We start from the raw sequence: 27,052 nt of genomic DNA, 5'->3' as shown, positions 1-27,052 counted from the left end.
CCCTGCTTTCCAACCACCTTGTGATGCTGGCCGCAGAACGAATGCTGGTCTGTGAGTGGCCTTCACTGGGGGTTTGGCATGGCAGGGAGCAGCCTGGCCGGGTGTCTTTGTGGCTGTCTGCTGGCCACGCATAGGCATGGTCCTGCCTTCCTCTTGCCCTGCCCTTGGTTGATCTGTGGCTTTTAAGCCTTCCCTTGGAGCTGTCAGCACCAGCCGCCTCTGCTCTAGGTGCCCAGAGGAGGAGAGGTGCTGGGCTCCAGCCTGGGACTCTTCCTCCCTCCTGCCTAGCCCTGACTATGAAGCCTGGCCCTGGCCCTCCTTCCTTTAAATGCCATGTGGGCAAGAGGAAGAGTGTGACAGCTGCAGGGACCAAAGTTGAGGACTTCAGGTGAAGCAGCGAGAAACAACCATATGGTCAAACCACAGGACTCTCTAGCCAGACTGTTAAGTTCTAGGACCCCAACCTATAGCGGCCAGCCCATTGAACCAGCCAGACCAAAGACCTATCTCCAGTGGCCCTCAGTCACCCAGCACGAGGGAAAGAATTCACTCTAGTTCACCCTGAGAGGGATAGCTAAGCACATTGAGCTCCAGGGCTTTGCAGCAAACTAACATACCTCCAGGAGGTCCCACTGAGATTTGAACTCAGATTCCAGGATTCAGAGTCCTGAATGCTGCCCATTACACCATGGGACCTGCTGCTATTTTATTTTCTAGACCCCTGTGACTCTCAGCTGGATGGTTTGCACTCTGCACTTATTGCTTCCCACCAGCGGCTTCCTCTCGCAGGACTCTCTCTCCTCCTCCAGCGACTGTGGTCCTGCTCTACCAGATCTGTGGGTCCTGCCCTGAGACCCCACATCCCCCTGCTTTGTCTCCATTCCCTGCAGGCCACAAACATGTCAGGGGAGGCCACCCCTCCCTTCACTCGGTGCTCCCGCTCATATCGGCCAGCTGCAGCCTCATCTCCTGGAACTCGGGCAGCTGTCGCTTGATCCGGTCGTACAGTCACATGCTGACTGGCTCCCCTGCCTGGATACTCTTGTGGAAATCCCACAGGCGACGCTGCAGGACTTGGCACCATTGGTTTCTTAAATGTTGTGGTGTTTGCCCGACTGCCACAGCAAAGCCGCCAACTCCTCCCTCACCAACTCCCACCAATCCCCCTGGTTGCCATAGAACCCTCTGATGCTTTTCCGTTCTGCCAACACCACCAGGCCTCCCCTCTGCTCCTTTATCTTGCAAGCTCTGGATGTTCAGCTTCCAATATCCTCTGCCCTGGGTCAGGGAACTGAAATCCTGCTCAACACCAAACAGTCTAGAGGAAGGGAGCCAGTTCCTTCATAGAACTTTCCTTTCACGCCTTAACTGGGGACCATACACACTAATATAGCCATAACCAGTGCTACAGAGCACAAAGCCCACCAGTAATGCCCTCCCTGGTTGGAGCTCCAGCACCTTCTGTACTCGCACCATGAATATGAAGAACAAGACTCCAACCCCATCATTCTTCACTGGCCCGGAGGACCAGAGAGATGGGCCCTTCCACCAATCACCCTCTGCCCATCAAGCTACCCTAGACTTGTTAATGTGCATTTCCTGAACACCCACCATGTCCAAGCCCAGCTGCTCCAAGGCAATGAACATCAAGTGCCTCCTCCTGGGCCCCCAAATCCCTTCCACCTTCCAAATGGCCATTTTCACAGATGCCCCTTCCAGGGCACTGCCCTTGCTCAGTTGCACAGAGGACTTTTCATCCCCAATCCCTGCCCAGCACCCCCTCTGGCACCATTCCTGAGGGCCACCCTGCCTCACTCTCTTCCTGCCATATTGGGTCCACCAATACCTCATGTAGGAGAGACAGCTCCCATCCCTCATTGGAAAAGGTGAGGCCAGCAGCACACAGTTTTTTTTTTCCTATTGCAGAGCCCAAGCTCAGAGACTCACCTTGGAGTGCAGGCACCCCTGTGCTCCCAGAAGACAAACCACCATTGTACAAAAAGGGATGAAAGGACCTACCAAAGTCTGGGATTGAATGAACAACCTTTAGATCTTCAGCCCAATACGCTCCCAACTGAGCTACTTTGGCAGCTGTGTAGCAGTATTTTGGCCTGTTGCTTCTCTTTCCGGGAGTTTTTTGCAGCGGTTGCACACAAAAAGGACGTCATTGTGAGCGGCCCATGAAGACAAGACTCACTTTTGCCTGCCTTGCTCAGCTTGACTTGACTTGCTGCCTCACCCGGTTCCTGCCCTAGTGCCCGGGTTGACCTGGCAGTGGAAGGGGACTGGGGGCCAGTGGCACAGGGAGGAAGTTGAGCTGGACCCAGAGCTAGACTAGACCCTGGCAGCAAGAGTCTGGCCACCACTTGCCGCCCCACCCTGCTGTCCTGGCTTCCGCCACTGGGTGTCGTTTCGGGAGGGAAGTGGGGCTTCTGCCTCCCTTCCCCGATTTTCACCCCGCAAAGGAGTGTGAACAGGAAAACGAACGGCTGCTCCACACCCCCACCGGAGGAACCCGACGCCCTTAGCTGTGGGGAGTAAGAAGTGGCTGTTGGCTGACAGGGCCTGTCCCCGAGGAGCTGGAGCAGCAGCTGCCGCCTCCCCCTCGGCTCCAGGCTGTGGGAAATGCTCATTGCCTGGCTGCATGGGCGGCTGCTGCTCCGTGCTCTGGAGAGCGTCTGTATTGCTCTGTCAACCCCCTGTCTTCACTGAGCCAGTCTGGTAAGGTCCCAAGTGCCCCCTCCGGCCTGGCAGCTGAGAGTCTGTGCAGACATCAGCCCCCCTGCCAGCCCCACAGGCAGCAGCAGCACCAGCCCCCCAGCACCACAGGGGCACTCAATGCACTCTCTGTGGGGAAATGGCTCCCATGGAGTCGCTGACTTGGCTCCTTTCACACTCTAGAGAGAGGAGCAGAACCAGGGCTACGGCTGATCTATAGGGCACCAGGTGAGTAGCAGACGGTTCAGGTGCTGAGAGTTTGCCTGACCTCTCAGGGACACAGTGTGAGGTGGTGTCCCAGGCATCTCTATGAAAGGAGCAGAACAGGATTTACTTGGGGTGGGAAGAGAATTGAGAGTGTCTTGCGGGGTTGTACAGATGTATTGCCCCGGTGAGAGACTGCCTAAAACACAGGCCTCGTTGTGAGCAAGATTCCAACCTGCGCAGGGGAACCCTATTGGATTTCGACTCCAATGCCTTAATCACTCAGCCATCAGCACAGTAATGCCCTAATGCCAGAGAATCACAATGCACAGGTGTGAAGTCATCTGAACTACAGAATTCCCACAGCAAACCTGGCTCCCAAAGCACAGGGGGGATTTGGGGTTCATTCTCTTTGCTTAGCTATGTGCAGTCGCACAGCAGGATGCGGCTGGTGGGACAGGGATACTGAATGCTCAAGGGTCAGACCTAGGAAGGTTGAAGCTTCATAAGCTTCTTGCCCTGCAGTCAGCCTGCTCAGAGAAAGGAAACTCCCGCAAAATCCAGACTGGCTGTGTATAGCGCACTTCCACCGCATTGCCCAGCGCCCCAGCGACAAGCCAGAGCTGTGGTCTGGGAGTGAGAGGCACAGGCAGAGCCCTGACTTGTAGCTCAGGGCTCGGATAGCAGGGGCTGCAGGCAGGGAGTCAGGGGCACCGGCAGAGCATTTAATTGAACCGATTTAAATCTCAGGTTTGATCATTCCTGGGACTGGACCTGGCTAGGACACTCGGGCATCACTGAAGTGTTCTTGAAATCAGGTTCCAGCTTTGTCCAGCCCCCTCCTTTTCTCAGCTGGGCTGCAGCCCCTGACTCAGCCGCCCGCCCGCCTGGCGCGGAGAGCGGGCCCAGCAGGGCCCCTGGTGGGGCTGGCGGCCGGGCTCTCAGCGCCTAAGAGCCCGGGCTGGCCAAGGGAGTACACCAGGCAGGGGGAGGGGCCAGACTGGAGAACTGGAGCCGCGTGAGCAAGTGTGCGAGCAGAGCATTGTGGAAGAGGAAGCAGGAGTAATCCAGTGTATTTTCCCTGTTGATTTTGGATCAAGGCAGTTTTGAATCTCTTCAAATTGTTGTGAGTGCTGCAGTTGCTCACCCTAAGCTTATGCCGTTAGATCTCTTTCACGGTGTATTTTGGTCCTGAGAGGTAAAAGGTGTGTTGTTAGGGAGTGAGGTAGCAAACGTTAGTTGCAGAGATGGTGCATGTGCCACAGAAGTTGTGTGCGCCCCCCCCCCGTCCCCGCTCCCGCTCCCGCTCCTGTCCAAGAGTCCAGTATTTGCATAAACCCACCCACTGACCTGTGACTAACAATCTCGCTCTCCTAACTCTTCCAGCAAAACAGGCCAAAGAAAGTGTATGCGAGCACTGTACCACAGCCCCGGTGCTCTTTTCGGTTCCTTCCCACAGAACTTTCCTCCCATAGCAGTCCAGTTCCTTGCTGTTGCTTGGCTAACCACTGCATGCATTTGCTATACTGTACCCTGAGCTGATTCCCGGCTTTTGTGCTCAATACAGCCTTGCCCCTCCATGTCTCTGTGGCGCAATGGGTCAGCGCGTTCGGCTGTTAACCGAAAGGATGGTGGTTCGAGCCCACCCAGGGACGACGCTAAGCCTGTGCTACTTCCTTGCTTGCCTGTGGGGGGGAGCCTCAAAGGTCCCATTTTGCTGCCTCTTGGCCTCAGTGCTTTCAGCTGGTGGTCCAAAGAGCAGGCTGGATGCCATTCAGAAACCCATCTGCCAGCAGCCGTGCTGGAGGCTCAGGCTTAATCCTCAAAGCCGAGCACAAAAACTTTCAGCCGGGAACATTTCGCTCCCTTCCCGCCTCCGCCCAAGCGGCAAGGGAGAAGCGGAGGAGACAGGCCGGCTCAAAGACACCTCCCTCCCACTTCCCTGTACGCTGTGCAAAGCTCTTGGCCTGCCTCATGCCTCGTCAGGAAAGCACGGCCATGTGGCGCAAGCCTGAGTCACGTCCGCGGCCTGGCCCGCACCGCCCCGGCTGACAGCGCGCAGAGCCACGCGAGTCAATGGCAGGTCGAATCGGGAGCCTCAGCTCTTTCCCCTGACAGCCACACACACAGCGCTGCCTAGCGCCCCCAGAGCCTCCCTCGTGTTCTCCCGCAGCAGCCGCCTGCCGGTGTGGGTGGGAAAAGGGGACCAGGAAGCACTGCAGCCTCATTCCTGGAGAGGAGGCCCTCGCCACGCCCAGGCCTGCCTCTTGCCTTCAGCCCAGGCAGCCAGAGGTGCCAGGGAGCTCCCTGGCAGGCCGCCGCTTCGCCTCAGCCACCTCTTGCCCCGGCTCTTGGGGCTCTGCTGGTCACCGGCTCGCTTGAAAGCCCAGAGGGAAAAGAAACAAGCGCACGTGTAGCAGAGGATGGTTTTGATCCATTGACCTCTGGGTTATGGGCCCAGCACGCTCCCGCTGCGCCACTCTGCTACTTTTTCACACTCTCCCCCTGCCACCTAGCTGCCACTATCCGGATTAGTGCCTTACACGCCCTCGCTCTGGCAGGCAGATGCGCAGGCTGCTAGGCAGCTGCCCTGGTCACAGGATTTTACAGCTAGCTTCTACAGGGTAAAAAGGATCTAGTTGGGGTTTGGACCCCATTGGGACCTGGGTAGCTGAGTGCCGGAGACGGGAGCACTTCTTAAACTGTTTTCAGTTACGCTTGTGGGGGACAAGGTTCAGCCTTGGATCCGTGTCTGCAGCAGGCAAGCACCTCTGGCTCAATCGCCCCCCGCCGTATTAGCAGACTAAAACGCGAAGCGAACGCACACGCCTTGCAAAGGAAGAGGAGCCGGGATCTCGAACAAAAGTCAGCATTTTATTAAGATGAGGTTCAAAGAAAAAAAAAGTGTACTGTACAGAGTTTCGGCGTAGAAGTTTCTGGTGCTCAGGGAACAACGTACAGCTTACCCAAGGGGTGCAAAGTTCGGTTTAAAATGGGGTGGCGTAAGGAATACATAATCTGCAATAGCCCTGACTGGGGGTAAAAAGTTAACGTACAGACACTGAGTTAGGAGGAGCAGCAAAGAGTCCTGTGGCACCTTATAGACTAACAGACGTTTTGCAGCATGAGCTTTCGTGGGTGAATACCCACTTCTTCAGATGCAAGTTCACCCACGAAAGCTCATGCTGCAAAACGTCTGTTAGTCTATAAGGTGCCACAGGACTCTTTGCTGCTTCTACAGAACCAGACTAACACGGCTACCCCTCTGATACTTGAGTTAGGAGGGTATGTTGTCCATATGAGGGCTACGTTCGGGTGTGGAGTATAACGAGCGGTTAGGACGATGAGGATGGATTGACCCACGTTAGGTGAGTTTTAACGTTCGGTGTTTTGGAATCTTTGCCACAATCTAGTTGAAGCAGGGTCAGTATGAAGTCTACCCTGCCATCTGTTGGTGATCTGTCGTCAAGGCTGATGTCATTTGCATGGTTACACCCACCCCGGATTGCATGATGGGAGTGCTTGTCCAAACGGTCATTTCAGCTGCTGTGGGATCCCCAGTCTCTTTGTTATTGGGGCAGGAGTAATCCAGTGTATTTTCCTGTTGATTTTGGATCAAGGACAGAGTAACTGTACCTAGCATTTGAGGCCTGAGAGCATCACCCTCGCCTGAAAAGTACTCACCATTCAGGGGCATGGGTTCCTAACAGCAGCATGTGGAGGGAGGTAGAAATGGATGTTTGTTGGTCTCTTGCAGGTGCTGCTGATGTCCTTTCTGCTGTCCCTGGTGTGGAAAGACAGAGGCAGAGGCGGTTTTGAATCTCTTCAAATTGTTGTGAGTGCTGCAGTTGCTCACCCTAAGCTTATGCCGTTAGATCTCTTTCACGGTGTATTTTGGTCCTGAGAGGTAAAAGGTGTGTTGTTAGGGAGTGAGGTAGCAAACGTTAGTTGCAGAGATGGTGCATGTGCCACAGAAGTTGTGTGCGCCCCCCCCCCCCGTCCCTGCTCCCGCTCCTGTCCAAGAGTCCAGTATTTGCATAAACCCACCCACTGACCTGTGACTAACAATCTCGCTCTGCTAACTCTTCCTGCAAAACTTTTCTGCCAGGTTCTTATTCCCATCTGTATTCCTACAAATTTAAGCTTTTAAGTAGCATCAGAGTCCACCTCCTTCAGTATAACTCAATTTTTTACTTATGTCTAATAGTTTAAGTTTATGCTTTAACACATTCTTTGTAATGGGATAATAATTAATTCTATTTTTCAACTAAAGAGAAAAAAAAACCATAAAATGTGCATTTAGAGAGTTCAGAAGAATCTCAAAAATGTTAAACATATATTTATTTTCAATTTCTCTTAAATTACTATTCTTTGGAACCCATGTCCCTTGTCTAACGATTTTTCTCTAGGTTCGTGTGAGTCCCGAAATCATGAACTGCTAAGTACCGTTCTACTGTCCTTGATTCATATATCCAGGATTACTACACTTTATTACTCCTGCCCTATTAAGAAAGAGTTTGGGGATCCCACAGCAGCCAAAATCACCATTTGGACAAGCACCCCCATCATGCAATGTGGGGTGGGTGTGACCATGCACATCAGCAACAAAAGGCCTTTACAACACATCACCAACAGATGGCAGGGTAGAATTCATTCTGACCCTGCTTACATCCTCCCCCCAGCCAAGAATTGGTGGTCCTGATAAATCACACTCCCTATTATACCAGCTCACTGGTATTGAATGCTGATGTTATTGCTAGCAAAAGTAGCCACCCATCTCTGCCCTGTAGCATCCAGCTTAGCCCTTGTTAACACAGAAGTCAGTGGATTGTTCTCTGTCCATACCTGAAACTGAGCACCGGACAAGTAGTCTGGAAATTTCTCAGTGATGGCCCATTTCAAGGCCAAGAACTGCAGCTGGTGAATGGGATAGCGAGATTTGCTATCAGACAGTCCTCAGCTGGCAAAGGCTACAGATTTACATTTACCTTCCACTTCCTGGTAGGAGACTGCTCCCAGACCCTCCAAACTGGCATCAGCATGCAGGATAAACAGTCTGTTGGGTCAGCAAGGACTAGGACTGGCACATGAATCAGGCAAATGATGATTTCCCGTAAAGCCCTGTCACATCTCTCATCCCGCCATGTCCCCAATGGAGAGGAGAGGAGCCCCTCCCCTGTCCCAGGCCAGGCACACGAGATCTTTGCGGGGAGGTGTCCATGTCCCAGCCTAGGCGTGCTGGAGCTGCTGGGGAGAGAAGTTCCTTCCTCAGCCCGAGCCCACCAGAGTTGATGTTTCAGTGGGGGAGAGGTATCTCTCACCTGGTTTTTAGATGCTCTGATGAGAGGGAGCAGAAGAAGATTTTTCTTCTCCTTGCATTTCAAACCCTTCACCCCGCCCCCAACCATTTTCTGCTCTAGCCTGATCTCTCTCTCACGTCTCCCGGGCTGTCCTTAGCCATAGGCAGCCATGTAGGGCACCGCTAGGTCTGGGGGCACAGCTCTGCTGGGAGCCTGGACAGATGGGAAGCAGTGGAGCATGTAAGAGCAGGCTGCTGGATCCTAGAGAGAGCTGAATGCAGCACAGTCTGAGGGAGGGGATTGGCTGCTGGGGTCTCTGGGAAGGGAAGGGGGGGAGGGGTTGAGGAAGGAGCTCACCTGTAAGTGTGACTCTTTCCCCCCTGGCTGAGGTGAGGTGAGGTGAGGTGAGGCAGGCTCTGCGGCTCTGGAACCAGTATCCTTGTCCCCCATAACATCCATTCTTCTCCCGCCCTGCCCCATGGAGCACCCCCTCCTTTCTCCCCCTCCCCAGGAGCATCCCTCTCTCTCTCCTCCCTCCCCTCCGTCAGGGCTGGGTTGGGTGAGGTGCTGGGGGGTAGGTGGGGGGAGGCTGGCTACCTGCTGAGGAATGAAAGTGAAAGTAACTCACTTCCTCCGCCAGGATTGGAATGTCACACAGGGCTGGGCTGGGGTTAGCCAGATGTGTGAAAAATCAGGACAGGGGGTTGGGGTAGGGTGGGCAGATATCCCTATTTTATAGGGCCAGGCCCAATTTTGGGGTCTTTTTCTTATATAGGCTCCTTTTACCCCCGCACCCCCACCCCCTGTCCTGATTTTTCACACTTGCTGTCTGGTCACTCTAGGTGGGGGTAATTGGTGCCTATATAAGGCAAAGCCCCAAATATCGGGACTGGCCCTATAAAATCAGGACATCTGGATCTGGTCACCCTAGCTGGGGAGCGCCTTTCCCCCGGGCTGGCAGCTGCCAGCGATCCATCTCATCCGGGGGGAGCTGCACAGGGCAGGATGAGCTGCTGTGGCTCCATGGGTGACCTGTCCCTGAGATCAGATGTTGTGCTAACTTCACCATGGTCCGTAAGGCTGGTGGTGGTGCCCATTGGCATGTGATTGGACCTGAGGGTTTGCTGCTGCTGTTGCCACTTTGCACCCCAAGAGGTGGATTTTGGGGTCTACTGCAGCTGTTGGACCAGCAGGCTGGGGGGTGAGCCAAGCATGAAAGCAGTGCTGTGTTGCCATTTAGATTGTCATTTAACAACTTAGTTTGCCAAAAATTCTTGCTAACAATCCTGAATCCAATTTCAATATTTTTTTTAAAAAAATCAATATCTTAGCCAAAAACAGAAAATTAAGTTGTTGACAATTATTAGTGACAGGTTTGGTTGAGGCAGGGAGTGGGCCAGTTTTCATCAGAGAAACAAAAAATGTCGACTGACTTTCCCATAGCCTGTTACTCCTGATAAGAGCCCTCCAGCAGCTGTAATATGCTCATCTCCTTACTAGAGTATAAAGCAGGGGTCGGCAACCTACGGCACACGTGCCAAAGGTGCAGGTGAGCTGATTTTTGATGGTACGCAGCGGCAGGCTGAGTGGCTCAGCCCATCACTGCTCTGGGGTTCCGGCTGCTGCCCTATTGCCAGCTGGGATACCGGCCACTGGCCCCACTTCAGCACCTGCTGCTGGCCTGGGGATCCCCAGGGAACCCCAGGCTGGCAGCGGGCTGAGCAGGCCGGCTGAACCACTCAACCTGCTGTCAGCCTGGGGTTCCATTCACTCAGCTGGCAGCGGGCTGAGTGGGCTGGTGGCGGGCTGAGCAGGGCCGGTGGGGGGGTTGAGTGGCTCAGTCTGCTGCCAGTCTGGGGTGCCGGCAGCACTCAGCCTACTGCTACTCCTGGGTTCCGGCTGACGGCCCCTTGCCAGTCAGGAGCCCAGCCGCCGGCCCCACTCTGCCTCCTGCCAGCCTGGGTGAGCAGAATCCCAGGCTGGTAGCGGGCTGAGGGGGGTTGGCGGCCGGGATCCTGGCTGGCAGGAGTTGGTGGTCAGAACCCCAGACCAGCAGCGGGCTGAGCGGGTCTGGGGTTTCATTTACTCAGCTGACAGTGGCCTGAGCAGGACCTCAGATAATAACAATAGTTTATTTATATAATATAGAGATAGAGAGAGACCTTCTACAAACGTTAAAATGTATTACTGGCACGAGAAACCTTAAATTACAGTGATCTTGGCACACCACTTCTGAAAGGTTGCCAACCCCTGGTATAGACTGACCATATGTTGTACTAAGATTCTCCTGCTTTTTTTTTTTCCTGTGAGTCAGTATAGCTTTTGCCAGCCCAGAAGTTGGGCAGCCAATGTTTTACATTTTCACAATGTTTTCTCGAACTGTCATAAAGTAAATTCATAGTTAATATGAGTTAAAAAGGCCAGGGACACTTCCTTGTGAAGAATCTGTACAGCAGATCATGCTAGAGCTGTGAAAATGTCAGTTTTTGATGGAACTTTAGAGGCAGTGATTTATCATGTATTTTATCATGTGAATGTGCTGCTATTGCTAATGTTTTCCAAACAAAATAAGGCACAATAGGACTTCTGTAACATTTCTGTACTACCTTAATCTAGATGAGATGATTCTGTGCTGACTTCATTTTGGTCACTTTGTGCTTTACCTAGCAGTAAAACTAGGGTTATATTTTCCCACTGTTTGGAAACCCAGCTTATTAAACTGATTTTGCAGCCAAAAAAGCCAGAAAGATTGCTTTTAATTAAAAACAAATCTTTGTTTCAATACCTCTTCATATAAATTTCCAATAAAATTTTGACAAATTAAAAACATTATATTATTTGCATCATTCTGTCAAATCAGAATTTTTTCTATAGTGCTACTTCTTTAGTGCTAGTGCATCAGCATTACAGTGTGCTTCATTAAGTTAAACTGGTTTTAATAACGTGAATGTGGCAAGTTTTCCAATACTGTATGCTTATATTTGTGTTGCTAAGAGCAGATCAGGCACGGGGCACCAGTTTAATAATCTCGACTAGGGCACCATAAATCCTAAGGACGGCCCTGCATGCCTCAATTCTCTTTTTCCTGGCCTTGTTCCAGAGCTCTCACAGCCCAATTCTCTGCCCTAACGTTGAGCCCTCTACTGCACCCTGAACCTCTCATTCCAACCCCACCTCAAAGCCTGCACCCCCTAGCCAGTGTTCTCACCCCCCTGCACTCCAACTCTCTGTCCCATGCAGCCTGATTTAGGGTGTAATAATAATATTAATTTGGCAAATATGATGAAAATTTAATTTATTAGCTTACATTTTATTTAATTTAATTGAGTTATAAAGTTACAGTTGCATTACTGCTATTCAAAAGATACATATGGCATTATATGCAACAAAGTTTTGGTTAATATACTCACACCCTTCCTTGATAACCTGGTGGTAAGAGACACAGGACCAGCCTTGCAGTTCAGGTTTCTCAGTTCTTGAGTGAAAGATGCAGTGCTTAGAAAAAGTTAATGTTACTTTGGGTTTACTTGAATAAATTAAACTTAAAATCAAAACCTAATAAACAAAGAATAAAAATGTAGGGAAACCGAGCTTAGCCGAGTTACTGTGAAACTTAAAGTTTAAGAACAAGTACAGCCTACTGATAGTAGATAGAGAGAGACTGGAGGAAGTAAGTCAGAATGATAGAGCGACGTGCTCTAGCGAGGTGGGTTACCTCTTTTATAGGGCACAAGAGCCAGAAATCCTTCCTCCTATGCCCAAATTTCATTCCTTACCCACAAAACATTAGGGTACGCTTACTTCATAGTTTAGTATGTTTGTGCCTGTTGATGACATGTACCTAAGTTCCCTTGTGGTGTACCTGTTAATTCTGTGGGTACAACACTGAAAAACCCCTTATGCCATTCTCCATTGTCGATTGGTCTAGGTAAAGGTCTTAGACAGGCATGGATACTTCTCTATTTAAGTAACAAGATAAAGGTCAAGTTTCCTTTCTGAGTAAAAGGTCACAATATAGGTATGCTCACTTTGCCTTAGCTTAACATACAGGATATGGCCTGTAGGTCCTCGTAAGTCATGTGCCCCAGCCCCCTAATCATTTTTATTGCCCTCTGCTGGACTCTCTCCAGTTTGTCCACATCCCTTCTCATGTGGGTCCCAACCCCAAAAGTACTCACATTTCACCCCAGTGGCTCCAAAATGTACATAGGGTGCTGCCATGGTCAAGTCACTCTTGAGCCTGCTGGCAGAGAACAAGGTGAAAATTAGCCAGGACGTGACTCAGTCAATTCCCTCTGCTCCCAGCAGGTGGTATCCAAAAGCTCCAAGATGGCTCACTTCCCTTTCTCTCATCAGCTTCAGACCCCAGGGTTACAAATGCACAAACCAGTTGGGAGTCTCCCCTGGGCTAAGGGTGTGAGGCTGTTCTGAGGGGATACACCTACATACTTGGGATATTAGTGCAAAGATTCAGTTTCTCATAGAAAAATCTGAGGGCAATTTATATTTGGTTAAAAATCTTATTTAGTGAAAGGAAAGCTGCAGTGACAGCCTGGTTACTGGGGTGCAAAACACTTTCCTCCTGGGAGAAACAAGAAGTTAGAATTAGAAATTTACATAATTTGTTCCAATGTTGGCACAGGTTTAATTTTGCTTCTTTGTATGTTTGTTTCAGGCTGTGACTGTTTTGGTTTATTGGGTTGTTTTGTTTTTTTAAGTTGGAATGGAGATTTAATTGACATTTGCTGGATTCGAATGGCTGACCTACAACACCAGTTTTGACATTGCTCTGCATATTTTATACAGATTTGGCCAGTATTCAAGGATTCGATTCCTTTATAGGAGGTTTTAGTGGTCAGGCTTATTTATTTTATGTTATTTTATCATCCTGCTGTAGCACACCTTTTTGATAAAATGTTGAAATTATTAATTTATGGTATTTGTTATTTTTTATTTTTAAAAACAAAGTTTTTGTTAGTGTTTGGGTTTTAAATTAAACATTGTTTTTGGTTTCAATTTTTTATTTTGGCTTTGGTTATTGATGGGATCTTTAAGAACTTTGGATTTAATACTAAAATTTGGACAGCAAACCCTATTTACTATTTTATTTTAATAAAGGTTGTATTGCTCTAACCCCTGGCTGGGGGGAGAGGAGATGAGCCTGGTCTTTAAGTGAGAAGGAGCAGAGGCATGGGAGCCATGGCCCCCGTGAAGGGTGGGGCCAGGTGATGGGGGGGCACAGCCCCTCCAATTTTTTTTGTCTAGCCCACCTCAGTCCCCCACCAAACGAGAAGAGTCTGATGCCACCCCTGGTGGTCACTGGGTGTCACTGGTGCTCCATGGGAAATATGCACTTTGCATTACCCAGATTGGTGGGAAACACACTCTGTGCCTTACCGTGACTGGTCCGTGGGAGTCACTGCTCCTAGAAGGCAGACACACGCTGTGCATTACGCCACCTGGCCACTGGGTGTCACTGCTGTACCAAGGGAAACACCTTCTGTGCATTACCCTGAATGACCACGAGGTGTCACTGCTGCTCCAAGGGAAACATGCTCTGTGTGTTACCCTGATTGGCCACTGGGTGTCACTGCTGCGTCAAGGAAAATACCTTCTGTGCATTACTCTGACTGCCCACTGGGTGTCACTGCTGCGCCAAGGGAGACATAAGAACGGCCAGACTGGCTCAGACGCAAAGTCCATCTAGCCCAGTATCCTCCTGTCTTCTGACAGCAGCCAGTGCCAGGTGCCCCAGAGGGAATGAACAAAACAGGGAATCATCAAGTGATCCATCCCCTGCCGCCCATTCCCAGCTTCTGGCAAACAGAGGCTTCAGGCACCATCCCTGGGTCCTCACCTAACCATCTCTCTCTCTCTCTCTCCCCCACTCCTAGTTGGTGGAGGACAGGGCCCAACAGCTCAGCTTCCTCCATGCTGTCCCACGTCTGTGCTTCTTGGCACAGCAGCAGGGGCTGGACACTCTGGAGCCCCAGGTCTCCAAAGCAGCCCTCGTGGAGAGCATTGTGGTGAGTAGGACCCCGTGTCTGGCCCCTGGGTCGAGGAACCCAGAAATGGGAGGAAAAGTTGGTGGGGCCAGAGGGGGAAGCAGAGGACAGTGGTTCCTGGGGCTGAGGGCTGGGGAGCAGGAAAGGGAGAGCTTCTGACACCAATCGGGAGCTGGCAGTGGGGGAGTTGTAAGGCCGTGTCTGCATCAGTCTATGAGCATTGGTATTTTCTTGAAATTGGTCAGACCAACCTAACTAACACCTAACCCACATTTGAACCTCTTTTCACACTCTTGCTCATTCTGAAGGTCTGTTTGCCTCCAGACAGATCCGTTGTCTTTCAGAACAACCTTGCTCTTTCTGTTTCACTCACTGAGGTGTCGGAGTAAACACTCACCTTCACTCTATTCTCAGACAAACACTAATATTAACTGTTTGCTACTGATTTGTGGAGTGGAAGATGCCATTTCTGGGGGATTGTTCCCAAGCTGCAATACTTTGTGTTCAAACATCTCCCAGCTTCCTTGGTGAAAAATAACACCAGGTTTCTTTGCAATATACAAGAAAGAAGGAGTTCTTCTTTGAGTGATTGCTCATATGCATTCCAGTTAGGTGTGCGCACGCCGTGTGCACGTTCGTCGGAAGATTTTTACCCTAGCAACACTCGGTGCATCGGCTGGGCGCCCCCTGGAGTGGCGCCGCTATAGCGCCAGATATATACCCCTGCTGACCCACCCGCCCCTCAGTTCCTTCTTACTGCCCGTGTCGGTCGTTGGAACAGTGGAGCGCGGCTTAGCTGACCTCCACTTCCCTAGCTACTCGTAGTTTCTCTCGTTAAATCTTGTATATATAGTTCAGATTTATATAGTTGTAGTTAACTTTATTCGTTTGTAGTATAGTTAGTGTATATAGTTCATACTATATATATGAATGGGTCATAACCTTAGCCCAACCGAAGGCACTGAAACAAACTCAAATGATGCTTCAGCTTCCTCCCTCAGCATCACAAGACCAACACAAAGAAAACTCCTGAGGAACGGGGCTCTGAGCATTGCCAGGTTGTGAGTTCCGTGCCCTCAGGAAGCAGCCAAAATGCTCGAACCCCCACCCGCTTCTCTTGGACCGCTGGCAACATGGTGTTTGCACAGGAGCCGCAAGCCCGTCTTTCCTGTCTTTGTCTATCCCGGCCCCTTCCCCCCAAATGCTTTCATCGGACGCTGGAGGGACCTAAGGACCTGCAGGTTCCCGCACCCACCTCCTAAAGCAAACAGTCCTTCCCTTCTCTGACATTCCTGGAGCCGCACATCCTTGGAGGAGTTTTACCCCAGGGGGTTCTGATTCCCTCCGAAAAGATGTGTCTGGCGGCCAGCGGGAAACTGTCTTCTCTGCCCCCTCTTTGGGCGCTGAGAAGCTTTTTCTGAGAAACAGCACCTCCTCCTGGTGGGAGAATCCTAAATTCCACCCTCCCACCCAGGTTTCTCTGAGCAGCTGCTAGATGAACCCCACTTCTCTGGTCTAGACACCAGCATCTAACTAGCCTTGGAACGGGCCCTGTTTGCTAGCTGGAGAGCGAAGGAACCAGGAAAGAAGGCAAATGTCAGGAAACGAATCTCAGCACGCAAAGAAACTTCCTTCGCTCTTCTTTTGCACTGTCTGTGCCTTTGCGACCCCTTGAGGCCTAGCCCGACTAGCTCAGTCGGTAGAGCATGAGACTCTTAATCTCAGGGTCGTGGGTTCGAGCCCCACGTTGGGCGTTTGATCTTGTACTCTTCGACATCACTCTCTCCCTTAGAGTCTCAGAGCATAACAGAATCCACTCTTTGTCCTCTCAACCAGCTGAGGCGGTCTCAGATGTTTAGTACATCATGAAGACAAGACACATTGACAATTCCATGGTCCTAAGAGAGTTGAGTCTCTTCTAGCCCAGGCAAGAGAGGGAAAAAATAACCTTTCACAAGCTGATTGCCCCCCACCCCCTGAGCAGCCATCTAGAGCTTCTCTACTTATTTCTATATCTTCGCCAGTGCTCAGTAGTTGAGATAACTGCTTCTTTCTCAAATCCTCCACCAGCCCTCTTCATTGGGATGGAGATTGCTTGAGGCTGACGATTCCACCACATCTTATTCATCCCTCGTACATTTCTGTAAGCCCATGGAGAGTAAAACAAGATAGCAACAAAACTGTTTTTTTTTTAAAAAAGACATGGCCTCAATGTATAACAATACTGGAAATTGTTTTAATATGTTTTCTGTTTCTTTTTCATATCAGTGCTAAAAATAGGAAGGGAACCGTAAGGAAACAAAGAGCTCAGAGCTTGTGTTAACCTCCTTTGAAGACGAACGAATGGCCTCAGTTGGACAGAAAGTAGGCCTAGAAAGTTATGCCCAACCCCCCAACTGTCATCTCCCTGGTGGTCTAGTGGTTAGGATTTGGCGCTTTCACCGCCACGGCCCGGGTTCCATTCCCGGTCATTGAGTTATCCTCTTCAACAAAAGTCTACCTTGCCTTCCTCGCTTGGAGTTCAACCAGAAGAATGCAACTTCCTGGCCTCCTTCAGAATGCTCGGAAACTCTTTAGAGGCCATGGGGAAAGCAAAGCTTCCAACTACTACAATATGGCTATCTGCCCCTTAAAGCCCAGCCTCTGCACCCTTTTACACAAATACACTTACTTGTGCAAACAATTTAGTTTTTCCTTCTTACCGAGCCTAACCTAAATTAGAACAACATTGCACTTTGACCCAAGATCTTTTTCTTTTCTTTTCACTTTTCTTGGTGAAACCAAACCAAACCAAACAATCATTTTGGGTCCACCAAAATATTTCACTAAATATAATATTCATCCAAAAACCTTTCACCCAGCGCTATATACAAGTCTTTGGAAGTAACACCCCGGAGAAAGATCATTAAGCTTTTCCATTCCTAAGATCTAGCCGCTGAAGGCTTCTGAGCATGGGCTATGGGCCTTTCACCTCTAGGCCAGTGGTTACCCTCTTGCTCAGGTGGCTACTGATGAAAGGCAACGTGGTTTAGTGGCAGATCCATTTCAGCCTCCCCCTTCCAATGTCTACAGGAGGGTGTTTGTTTCACAGTGCATCTAAGAATCAAATCAATTCTCTTGAAACCTCAACCTGGAATCAAGGTGATTGTAGGTCAAGGAAGGAAGGTTTTGTTCATCCTGTTCTAGTAAATGCTCAAAGTTGCGATGCTTCTTGGAGCTTCCAGACACATTGGCCAGAATTTTCAGAAGGTCTCACACCCACCGCTAGGGCCAGATTTGCAGAAGAACTAGGCTCCCAGTTAGGCACTAAAATCTTTAGCCAGATTGTCAAAAAGGCTCAACCTATTTTTCCAAAAGATGAGTTATTTTGGAAAAAAGCTTGTAAAGATTGTGGGTGCTGGTTACTTGTCTATGTGGCCCACACTGCTGGAGTTGGAGGTTCACCATTGTTTTCTCAGAATGCGGTGTCCGTAGTCTGCCTCAGTTCTGGTGTCCATCTTTTATTCTCCTAATAAATCAGCAGGGAGACTAAAACAACATCGGACTCACAGGGCTCCCGGAAACCTGCCAATTTGGCTCACGCTGAAGGTGTATACAAATCATCTGTGCTGTAGAAGGGCTCTGGGAGTTGAAAGAGTTGTGAATTTAACCCTCTAGCGAGATGGCCCTCTTCTGCTTCACAAAGGCTTTGGCTGCAGTAACAGCCCTGGGAAAAGCCCTGGCCCTCCTCACCTGCCCTTGCCCAGCACAACGCCTTTTCGGGCCTACACAGCTCCTCACACAACACCCGCCTGGGACCTTACCCTCACCTACCAGCTCAGCAGCACCTTTTTTCCTCTCAAAACCTCCTCTTGCCACCCTCCCCCTTCCACACTTCACACTCACCTCATCGCAAACTCACCCATGGCCCCTTTGGCTTCTCAAGCGCCTCTGGAGGGACGCAGCTTCCCAGGCACGCAGATCCTTCCCTTCAACGCGCACTGGATGGACATTCGAAACACAGCCCTTTCCAGGAGGTAATGCGTTGCTTTTGGACCCTGACGCCCAGCAAGAAGTCCTGGTACTCTTTTTCTGACCAATGGACCCCACTGACTTGCCTTTACCAAGCAGAAACTAAGGACCGGCTGATGGCTCTCCTTGCAAACGGACGCCATCAGACTGAACCACGAGGCGTGCTGCAGGATAGCCCCTCCCCACCAAAAAGCAATGCCATGACCCGGATTCGAATCTAGGCTGCTGCGGCCAGAGCGCAGAATACTAACCACTATAAGATCATGGCCAGGCGCTGGGGGTGCAGGCAGCAACCCAGTGGAAAATGCTCAGCTCTGCGCTCTCGGGGCAGCCACCTACCTCGCCAGCATCACAGGTATTTCTCAAGTCTCCCCATTACAGTCACAGGTCAAATGCTGAGCAAAGGAAAAAAGACAGGAAGCCAATCCCATGCCTGTCCCTTTTTCTGTCTTCCTCCACCCCTGGACCAAGTCCCTCCCCGTTTGTCTGGGCCATTGTCCTCATGCCCCTGGCCAGCCTATTTCCCTTTGCATTTTTCCATGGAGAGGAATGTTTATGAGTTTGTACCCAATTTTTTAAGGCTTTGCTTTGGCAAGGCTGTTGCCTGCTGTGAGAAAAACAGAAGGGGGCTACCTGAACTGGTGTCACTGGCTGAAGCTTATCTATAGTATATGAAAAAAGCTCAGAGCTCTGAAAATGGTTTATTTACTTTAAGATTCTCATGTTAGTGAGATTGTTTCCTAGCTAGCAGGGGACTGTTTTGTGATGTGCATTCTACTGGCTCTTTGGTTTTGTATGTTTTTGGGAGGAACGGTGGAGGAGAGTATCACGGTTGAAGAGCAGCAAAGAAATGCGTTGTTGTTTGTGTTAACGTTTGGTTTTTCCTAAAAGTGTATGGTTTGGAGTCATTTGTAACTCTTCGGTTAGTTATTGGTAACGGCTTCTTATTGGGCCCCTGAGTTGAAAAGCTGCTCTTGCAGATTTTAGTTTGTCATTGTTGGAAGGTCAGTTCAAGAGCTGCTTTCTTAGTCTAGTCCGTGAGGGCTCTTCCGCCGCCCTCCTTAATATACCTTCCAGAAGGTGATTGCATGGTTTCCCTCGTCTTCCCACAGAAGAGAAATTGTCCATCCCTTTCCTGTGGGGAAAACACCAGTGTTTTAACTTAGGAAACGGTCAACGTTTTGCCCAGATGAATGCTAGTTCATAGGCGCAGAAGAAGAGGAAGGCTGTGGCCCTTTGAGTCAGATTCCTAGCGTTTCAGGCCAGAAGGAACCAGCCGATCACCTCAGAGGGACTAAGGGGCACCAATGCCCCAAATGGCAAGGAATTGCTTTGATGCAATTGACTGTCTGTTTGAGCTAGTTCTGTGGGAAGGAGCAGAAAAGAGCCTCGGGGCTGTGGAATAGCGCCTGCATAGGCTTTCTTTACTCTGTTTTACTGTAAGAGTTAACCGTGAGAGATTGGTAGTCCAGGTCAGTGGGTGGCTTTATGGAAATTAGGAGTATAGAGGGGAAACCAGGGAGAGGAAGGCATCTGCAAGACTTGTCTGTCTTTGAACAGAATTGTGTGTTAAGGGTTCTTGCTTCGAAGTCTTCCACTGGAGTCATTTTGGGGAAGTGATTCTCAGGTAGAGTTCCCGAGTTGTGGTGGTTGTTGCGGTTCTGGGAGCTCGTCCTGGTGAGGTCGAAATGGGTGGGCGCAGGGGTGTGCGTGCATAGCAGAATGTGAGTATTGTTTTTGGGCTCCTTGGAGCTCAGATCAAAGTGTTGTGTCTGTTCTTATCAGTTTAATCTCTGATACATCCTTGATCTGAGGACTGTATATTAACTTGATTTTTGAAGCAGGGGGGGTTAGAACAGAAGCTTGCTTTGTCTGCCCTATGCATTGATCTGGTATTGCAGTGCTTCCAGGATCGGTGTATCTCCTTTAGAGGAGAACCTTCTGGTTAGAAAAGCAGAAAAGAGTTGAACTGTGATACTTTCTTTAAAGCAAATGTTTTTTGAAATAGCAGAAAAATCTGGGTGTTTTTCTTTCTTTACAGGGACAAATGCTTTCCAGATTCTGGGTCTGTTGGGGAGATGGGATTTTTTTGTTTGTTTTTTTTTTGTATTTTTCAGGGGTGGGGTGGGGCGGTTGGTAATATTTGAGGTCACGTGTATATCCACAACTGCATGAGTTACACAGACTTCTCCCCACCCGGCCTACGTTCTATGTATCTTGGTTCGTAAGATCAAGACAAGGCACTAGGTGTCGTGCTGCACCCAGCACACAGGGGCCCCAATCCTGATTTCCCCCCCCCAAGCCTACTGTAATCTAAATGCTACATAATAACCCTTAGCTTCTCATTGTTGCCATCCTCGCTATTGGAAAATCCCCCAAATCATGACAGTGGCTTACAAATCAGGAGGATTCTTTTTTAAAAAAATGTAATGTGGGTTCTCTTTCTTTCCCTTCTGGTTTTCTGAACCAGGCAAGCTAGAAACTTACCTTTCTAGTGTGGCCAGAGCCCCAGAGAGCAGCAGCCCCCGGCGCCTGGGGCTGGCAGGCAGCGGGGCTCCTCACTTTAATTTCACCCACCAAGTATCAAGTGTGAACTCCTCAGGCACTAGAACAGCCTTAACATGGAGTCACAGACAGACCCCTTGGGCACCCTGACTCTATCTTGCTACCCAGGGGTAGTAGAAGCTGCTGTAACACGCAAGCTCTGTATGTCCTTTAGGGCTAACCCTAGCCAAACAGCCAGGATCCCTTGCTGCTGCTTAGAAGGTGTGCCGTCTCCCTGAAGTCCAAGCAGCATCGTGGGGAGGGGGGAACAACAGTTTCTTCCTGACAGGGATTTTTATTCCATTCCCCCAGAGCTCAAGCTGATGGGGGCAAGTGTTTGTGCAGGGCTCTGCCTCCTCGTAGGTGTGTGAGGAGGAGCAATCAGCCAAGTCTTTTGTCCACGGATGATCCACAGTGGCTTGCCTGATGTCTCAGTCAGGGCCTTCTCTTGTTGGAAAGGAGATGACACCTCTTCTGATAAACTACCATTTCACACTTGGTAATACTTCTCTCCTGACTGGTGGCGTGGCGGCGGCAAGGGGGTTTACAGCTTTAGTGCCAACGCTTATATATCACCTTACAACATGGGCTACGGCTATTATAGGTGAGAATAATGCATGCAGCAACTCACGAGCTTGTCATAAACTCTAAACACGTTTTTTATAAAGCTAATGCCTGTTTTAACAACACTAACAAACAGGTGAGCAAGACTAGTTTCCAGCCATGCGTTTGTCACTTTTCAGTAAGGCCTAGGGGCCTTGGCATGAGCTGGCACCTGGTCTGCCAGTGTCAGAAGAGGATCTTCCCTCTCTTATCCCCGGGTGTCTGTACTGGGACCAGTACTGTTCAACTTATTCATAAATGATCTGGGGAAAGGGCTAAACAGTGAGGTGGCAAAATTTGCAGATGATACAAAATTGCTCAAGAGAGTTAAGTTCCAGGCAGACTACCAAGAGCCACAAAGAGATCTCACAAAACTGGGTGACGGGACAACCGAATGGCAGATGAACGTCGGTGCTCATAAGTGCAAAGTAATGCACATTGGCAAACATAATCCCAACTATCCCTATAAAACGATGGGGTCTAAATTAGCTGTTACCACGCGAGAAAGAGATCTGGAAGTCGTTGTGGATAGTTCTCTGAAAACATCCACTCAATGTGCAGCGGAGCATTGGGAATCATTAAGAAAGGGACAGGTAATAAGACAGAAACTATCATATCGCCTCAATATCAATCCATGGTATGCCCACATCTTGAATACTGCATGCTGATGCGGTCGCCCCAATCTCAAAAAAGATATATGGGAATGGGAAAGATTCAGAAACGGACAACAAAGATGATGAGGGGATATGGACCAGCTTCCATCTAAGAAAAGATTCATAAGATTGGGACTTTTCATCTTGGAAAAGAGACGACTAAAGGGGGATACGAGGGAGGTCTGTAAATCTATGACTGGCGTGGACCAAGTAAATAAGGAAGAGTTATATACTCCTTCTCATAACACACGAACCAGGGGTCACCAAACCAAATTAATAGGCAGCAGCTTTAAAACAAACAACAGGAAGTCTTTCTTCACGCACCACACAGCCAACCTGTGGAACTCTTTGCCAGAGGATGTCGTGAAGGCCAAGACTATAACAGGGTTCAAAAAAGCACTAGATAAATTAATGGAGGATAGGCCCATCTATGGCGCTTTGCCAGCGGTATCCCTAGCTAGGTATCCCTGTTTGCCAGAAGCGGGGCATGGGCGACAGGGGATGGAGCACTTGATGATTCCCTGTTCTGTTCATTCCCTCTGGGGCACCTGGCATTGGCCGCTGTCAGCAGACAGGATACTGGGCTAGGTCTTTAACTTGGACGGGTAGCTGGGAAGACGGTCAATCAGACAGAACCCGTTCGACAAAGCTCTTCATTTCCTTGTTATTGCCTGACTCCTTTAATTCATTTCCTTTTCCTTATTTCCCAGCAGACTGACTAGCCACCAGATTTGGGTGCTAGCAGAGGGACCTGACGAGCTCCTTCTTTTCGGCAGCGTTGAACATGCCAGGGCACAGTCAGATTCTGGATGCTCATCTGAATGTAACGCCTAGCGCTCACCTTTATTTCTGTTTCTTAGCTCTTTTGGGCCATCCATCTTTGGTCTGACCCGTAGGATCCCTGCATTAGGAGAGATGGCTAATTAATGAGCCCATAAACCTTGGAAATCAAATGAAACCTGAAGTCCGTAGAAGACCTCGAAAGGCCCTTGGGGGGTGGAGTGCGAGCTGAGGAAGAGTTCCCTGCACAGCTTACCTCTCCATTCTCGTTTTCCTGTCCTGAGCGCAAAAGCCAGGAAGCAGCTCCGGGTAGGGAGGGGATACCATATGTGTGCAGTGGTTAGACAGGAAACAGCAAGGAACTGGACTCGTATGGAGTGAAACTGTAAGCATCTTCTGTATGCCTGGTGACTGCAGGTTTGAGAGAGTTATGTGGGAAGTGGAGGCTTTCGGTGGGCTTTCAGAGGAAATGTAATGGAAAGGCAGCCGAAAGTGGAATCCCAGGTTTTTAAACAATCCTCCACTAACACACCAAACAGCTCAGGTCTAGTTACTCATTGAAAATTAGAATAAAGTTACAGCAAGATTTCATCATAAATGAAGTCAAACCCTAAAGATTTCAGCACACAACTGCTATAAGGAGCCACGAGGGAAGCAATACAAAGTCAACCTTGCCTCAGAGAAAGGCAGTTAAACAATTTCTCTTTTTTAAAGCAGCATAATCTCCCCAAACGGAAGGGCACTGTTCCCGGAGAAGGGTCCTGGAGAGGGTTTTCCTTGTTGGTGCTGGCCATCCACCTCCCCGAAAGGCGGGAGCTAGGTCGACGGAAGAATTCTTCCGACCAAGGCGCGGACTGATGTAGCCGCGCCGATTTACGTTCCCCATGCAGCCCAGGCCCGAGGGTCGGTGCGTGCTGAACAGTTAAGTCAAAACAGCTCCGTCCGTCAGAGGTGTGCAAAAGGGAAAACCCGCTCCTGCGCGGCACGGCCACGCCGCCCTAACCCGCAGCGTAGCTAAAGGGCATTCGGGGAGGCGGTGGGTGGGCCTCAAGCGACGGAAAGCCCTCCTCCAGCATGGGGTTGTGACAACCTAGTCTCCGTAGCACGGACAGGGTGGCCACCAAGAGACAGGAACAGACAGCGAAAGCCAAAGCGGCCCCAGGGCAGGGGGCGAGGCTGCCTGTTGGACGAGGAGACCAGGTGGGACAGGCGTTTTGGACAGGCCGTCCTCCCGTCAAAAGAGGAAGAGCCCGAGAAGAAGGGCCGGGCAAGAAGCTACAAGCAGGGAAAGAAGCAGAGCAGGCAGGCAGGCAGCTCCCCTTAGAGCCAAGGAAGGCACCAGTCCAAGCCCCCCAAAAGCAGACTAGAGAGCAGATCAGCTGCAAAAGACCAGGGAAAGCCAAGAACACAGAGAGACCCAAGTAAAGTTTCAGAACTGAGCTTTGCTTACAAGGAGGAACGTGTGACAAAGATACCTAGAAGTACAGGGCCTGTGGAAAAGAGCACTCCCAAAGGCCCAGAATAACAACTGCTTTCCAGAGAATCTGCTTTGCAGTGCACTAAGCCTAAACAAGCCACTGTCAGTTGTCTGTTGTTCAAACCAATCACCAGGGGAGAGCGCGAACACAGTCCCCCACTACCACAAATTATGCAGTCGAGTTTCCTGCATTTGGGGAAATTGCAGGGGTCAGCACACCCACAGTGCAATGGATGAGCCTCACCCTGGGAAAACCACCTTTGTGATCATGGCATCTCCCCTGCCAGATAAGTATGAGTTCCTGCTGCCTGGCCGCCGCCCGCCCTCGCTCGCCCCGCACTTATAACACACGGGGCCTACCAACCGCCGGCCTCGCCCACACCGGCCCCCACTGCCGACAGCTGCCCCGACGCGTCCCCCGGAGCCTCTCCCTTCTCCACGCTGAGCTCCCGGTGCCAAAGTCGGGCCCTGCCTGGCAGCCTGCGTCCGCTCCCACAATGCTCTGCTCGCACACAGATCTGCATACCCGCTCATGCGGCTCCTCCTGTCCGCTCGGGCCCTCCCCCTGCCCGCCCGGGCCGCCGCTCTTGCCTGCCCTGTAGTGGTAGCCGGGTCCCGTCCCGGGAAGCCAGGCCATCAGAGAGATGACGTGGCCCACCTGCTGCTGGGGAAAGAGCGCAGCTTGCATTTCGCTTCTCTCTCTCTCGCTCTCCCCCCACCGGCAGTTGGTCCAATACAGGAATGACCTCCCCTCCCCTCGCAAAAAACCCACCTTTCCAAACAGTCCTTCTTTCCCTGTCCCCTAATTTTGCTTTCACACCCTGGGACCATCTCCTCTCTTTGTCTCTCCCCCCCACCCAGGTAAAGCAGAGATGGAGGCAACTTCAGCCACTGGAGACAGCCCCAGCGAGCGCTGCAGCCGGCCCGGGGGCGGGGTGTGTTTGCAGACACAGGAAGGGAGCAGCTGGGAGCGGTGGGTGCTGGGAACAAGGAGGCAGGAGAACTAAGCCCAGAGATGGGACATTGGGCAGCTCCTGGGGGCGGGGCTCTGGCACAGACGGGGGCGGGGCAGCTCCTGGGGGCGGGGCTCTGGCACAGCCCGGGGGCGGGGCAGCTCCTGGGGGTGGGGCTCTGGCACAGACGGGGGCGGGGCAGCTCCTGGGGGCGGGGCTCTGGCGCAGCCTGGGGGCGGGGCAGCTCCTGGGGGCGGGGCTCTGGCACAGCCCGGGGGCGGGGCAGCTCCTGGGGGCGGGGCTCAGGCACATTGTGACGCGGGAGCCCGGGCTCAGCAGCTGGTTTCTGGTGGCCACGTGCTGCCAGCAGCGCTGGAGCCGCCCGAGCCGGAGCGGAGCCGCTGTTCTCCGCTGCAGCAGGATCTGCCCCCGGCCCCGCTGGGATCCAGGTGGGGACAGAGCCTGGGGCCCGGGGGTTCCCCGTTGTGTGGCTGGCGGGGGCGGGCGGGGAGAAGCCGGCGCTGCAGGTGGGGGAAGGGCAGTGGGGCAGGTGAGGGTTGAACGGTCTCTGTGCAGCCGGGAAAGTCCAGGGGGAGAGTGTGTGTGAGTTGGGGGGGAGATACCTGCATCCTTCTCCTGTTTGTGCCACTTCCCTCCCCAGTACTGGTAACAAGTCTCTCTGGTTCTCCCCCTTTTCTCTCCCCTCACCACACAGGACCGTCAAACCCAAGGAGATTCCCTCGTTTTTCCTAAAATTGTTGACTCTCTAGTCTCTTATTTTTCCTGATTATTTTTCTATAATTTTCAAATGTCAATTTAAATTCTCCTCATATTTGGGGGGCTTCGCCCCACCCCCCATTTCATCAGCAGCAATTCGTCTTTGTTTGGGTGGGAAATTGTTGCCCTGAGTCATTCCCCAAAAGGGATGGGGGTTCCTGGGTGCTTTTTGGGGAAGCCCTGAGACACAGCTCCCTCTGGGGTGGAGATGGGGTGGCCGTTCTCTGCCAGCCACAGGGCATGGCTGGGGCACCGGTGGGGAAGGAGGAACCAGTGTCCCCTATGGAGCCTGCCCAGCCCCTTTGGTTCTGCTCCTTTCTAGCATTTTGTTCAGAGACTTTATTACTGCAGAGGCTGAAAAACGTCTGTGGATTTACCCCTGGCAGGAGGGGTCAGGTCTACACTGTAATAAAGAGATCAAGCATTTCCCAGCATGGCAGAGTCTCGGATGTCTGTCTGCAGGGAAAGGGCCTGGGGGAATTGTGATGTGAAATGAACTAAAGCCAGTTCTGAAACATCCACAACTGCCCTTCTCATCCTGCCAGGCTGCAGAATGACGCCCACGTCTCCCGGTTCATCCCATCCTCCTATGGGACAGGGAAGGGAAATGGCTGCAGAGGATCCCATTCAGGTAGGGATTATTGGGGGTTATTGGTGGGTTCCTGCTGGAGGGAGAGTGACAGCAGATACACAGGAGGTGGGAGGCTTGGGCAGTCTGGTTTGGAGGTTGGAGCGGGGCAGGAAATTCACAGGGTGGAGAATGGGAGGAAGCCAGGGTGTAGCAAACCTGTTGGGACTTGTTTAATATGTGGCTTCCATTCTAGGAACAGACCCATGAGGTTAGAAGGTGGAAATGCTCTGATTTGTGGAAGAGCAAAGAACACACCTAGGTGGGGCTAGGTAAAGGGAGCAGAATCCCAGGGCTGGAGCCTCACTGCTGTGAGATGTAGAGGGGCACCCACCAATGAGGCTTAGTCAGGGGTTCTCAACTGTTTTCTTTCTGAGGCCCCTCAACATGTTATAAAAC

The 27,052-nt window shown here is 51.1% G+C and overlaps 5 non-coding genes across 5 annotated transcripts; 3 read left to right on the top strand and 2 right to left on the bottom strand.

Annotated features, from left to right (window-relative positions):
• Nucleotides 1–624: 624 nt before the first annotated feature.
• TRNAQ-CUG lies at nt 625–696 on the bottom strand. Its single transcript has one exon. It is a non-coding gene; the product is annotated as a tRNA-Gln (tRNA).
• Nucleotides 697–4,503: 3,807 nt separating this feature from the next.
• On the top strand, nt 4,504–4,577 carry TRNAN-GUU. The gene has a single exon. It is a non-coding gene; the product is annotated as a tRNA-Asn (tRNA).
• An 11,331-nt stretch (nt 4,578–15,908) lies between these two features.
• TRNAK-CUU lies at nt 15,909–15,981 on the top strand. The gene has a single exon. It is a non-coding gene; the product is annotated as a tRNA-Lys (tRNA).
• Nucleotides 15,982–19,968: 3,987 nt separating this feature from the next.
• Nucleotides 19,969–20,164, top strand: LOC123357773. Its single transcript, XR_006575604.1, has one exon. It is a non-coding gene; the product is annotated as a U2 spliceosomal RNA (small nuclear RNA).
• Nucleotides 20,165–24,426: 4,262 nt separating this feature from the next.
• On the bottom strand, nt 24,427–24,590 carry LOC123357770. Its single transcript, XR_006575602.1, has one exon. It is a non-coding gene; the product is annotated as a U1 spliceosomal RNA (small nuclear RNA).
• Nucleotides 24,591–27,052: the final 2,462 nt, after the last annotated feature.

Source organism: Mauremys mutica, unplaced genomic scaffold (genome assembly GCF_020497125.1).
Source record: "Mauremys mutica isolate MM-2020 ecotype Southern unplaced genomic scaffold, ASM2049712v1 001058F_np12_obj, whole genome shotgun sequence".
In the NCBI taxonomy this organism is placed as follows: domain Eukaryota; kingdom Metazoa; phylum Chordata; order Testudines; family Geoemydidae; genus Mauremys; species Mauremys mutica.
This window is presented reverse-complemented; position numbering and strand designations above follow the sequence as displayed.